The 2,510-nt window shown below is 35.7% G+C and overlaps 2 non-coding genes across 2 annotated transcripts; both read right to left on the bottom strand.

Annotated features, from left to right (window-relative positions):
- Window positions 1–1,272: 1,272 nt before the first annotated feature.
- TRNAY-GUA (transfer RNA tyrosine (anticodon GUA)) lies at window positions 1,273–1,363 on the bottom strand. The gene is given in 2 exon segments: window positions 1,273–1,308; window positions 1,327–1,363. It is a non-coding gene; the product is annotated as a tRNA-Tyr (tRNA).
- A 342-nt stretch (window positions 1,364–1,705) lies between these two features.
- On the bottom strand, window positions 1,706–1,777 carry TRNAE-UUC (transfer RNA glutamic acid (anticodon UUC)). The gene has a single exon. It is a non-coding gene; the product is annotated as a tRNA-Glu (tRNA).
- Window positions 1,778–2,510: the final 733 nt, after the last annotated feature.

The raw sequence follows: 2,510 nt of genomic DNA, 5'->3' as shown, positions 1-2,510 counted from the left end.
AATAACTCATCTGCACAATACAGAATGTGCCTCTGTGTTTGTTAAACACCTATTAAATAATCAGCATCCTGTAAATACAAGAAGTATAAAATAACTCATCTGCACAATACAGAATGTGCCTCTGTGTTTGTTAAACACCTATTAAATAATCAGCATCCTGTAAATACAAGAGGCATAAAATAACTCATCTGCACAATAAAGAATGTGCCTCTGTGTTTGTTAAACACATTAAATAATCAGCATCCTGTAAATACAAGAGGCATAAAATAACTCATCTGCACAATAAAGAATGTGCCTCTGTGTTTGTTAAACACATTAAATAATCAGCATCCTGTAAATACAAGAGGCATAAAAAAACTCATCTGCACAATACAGAATGTGCCTCTGTGTTTGTTAAACACCTATTAAATAATCAGCATCCTGTAAATACAAGAGGCATAAAAAAACTCATCTGCACAATACAGAATGTGCCTCTGTGTTTGTTAAACACATTAAATAATCAGCATCCTGTAAATACAAGAGGCATAAAATAAGATAACTCATCTGCACAATAAAGAATGTGCCTCTGTGTTTGTTAAACACATTAAATAATCAGCATCCTGTAAATACAAGAAGTATAAAATAAGATAACTCATCTGCACAATAAATAATGTGCCTCTGTGTTTGTTAAACACATTAAATAATCAGCATCCTGTAAATACAAGAGGCATAAAATAACTCATCTGCACAATAAAGAATGTGCCTCTGTGTTTGTTAAACACATTAAATAATCAGCATCCTGTAAATACAAGAAGTATAAAATAACTCATCTGCACAATACAGAATGTGCCTCTGTGTTTGTTAAACACCTATTAAATAATCAGCATCCTGTAAATACAAGAAGTATAAAATAACTCATCTGCACAATACAGAATGTGCCTCTGTGTTTGTTAAACACCTATTAAATAATCAGCATCCTGTAAATACAAGAGGCATAAAAAAACTCATCTGCACAATACAGAATGTGCCTCTGTGTTTGTTAAACACATTAAATAATCAGCATCCTGTAAATACAAGAGGCATAAAAAAACTCATCTGCACAATAAAGAATGTGCCTCTGTGTTTGTTAAACACATTAAATAATCAGCATCCTGTAAATACAAGAAGTATAAAATAACTCATCTGCACAATACAGAATGTGCCTCTGTGTTTGTTAAACACCTATTAAATAATCAGCATCCTGTAAACAAAATAATGTATTTAACATTTTTAAAAAAAAAAAGTCTAAAAAATTCCTTCGAACCGGAATCGAACCAGTGACCTAAGGATGACTGATATTGTAAACCACTACAGTCCTCCGCTCTACCAACTGAGCTATCGAAGGAGACAACATACATTTGCACACGTGGTGTAATATTCCTCTCTGTGATACATTGTTACTTTGTAACTAACATGTGACTTGTAGTTATGCACAGCAGCTTGTATAAAGTGTATTCATCATCATCACTGGTCCGGCAGAACAAAATCATTTAAATAATTGCATCCCTATAACTGTGAAATAAATTAATGACAAAATAAAGATCTGTAACAGCTGTGTCATAAACACTAAATGGTTTTATTACAGAATCTAATCTCACTTATTAACGTGTACTCTAAAGTAGCTATATTGTACCATGCACCCTTTATAGACCATAACCAGCAGTAATAAGATAATAAAAACATTACTTTCCCATACCGGGAGTCGAACCCGGGCCGCCTGGGTGAAAACCAGGAATCCTAACCGCTAGACCATATGGGAACACAATTATCCCTACTATTTCGTTCAATTCTGTGGACATGCGAGGCACACGCAGGGATAACAATCACACACACATCACAGGCGCTTTCTGGGGTAAGCGTGTGACACATTGCTAAACATTCCGCGCGCACGTGTACATCCCACAACTCTGGGCTAAAGCCACCATGTCATTTAATGATTTAACAGAAGGTTAATACAGCTGTCCCCTGTGTCACATGACACTAAACTGTCATATCTACACCCTGTGCTGCACAATAAGATCATAGCCCATAAGTCTGTTAAACACATATAAATGCTCCTCACATGATACTAAACTGTCACATCTACACCCTGTGCTGCACAATAAGATCATAGTCCATAAGTCTGTTAAACACATATAAATACCCCTCACATGACATTAAACTGTCACATCTACACCCTGTGCTGCACAATTAGAGCATAACCCATAAGTCTGTTAAACACATATAAATGCTCCTCACATGACACTAAACTGTCACATCTACACCCTGTGCTGCACAATAAGATCATAGCCCATAAGTCTGTTAAACACATATAAATGCCCCTCACATGACACTAAACTGTCACATCTACACCCTGTGCTGCACAATAAGATCATTGCCCATAAGTCTGTTAAACACATATAAATGCCCCTCACGTGATACTAAACTGTCACATCTACACCCTGTGCTGCACAATAAGATCATAGCCCATAAGTCTGTTAAACACATATAAA

This window comes from Bombina bombina, chromosome 4, assembly GCF_027579735.1.
Source record: "Bombina bombina isolate aBomBom1 chromosome 4, aBomBom1.pri, whole genome shotgun sequence".
NCBI classification, from domain to species: domain Eukaryota; kingdom Metazoa; phylum Chordata; class Amphibia; order Anura; family Bombinatoridae; genus Bombina; species Bombina bombina.
This window is presented reverse-complemented; position numbering and strand designations above follow the sequence as displayed.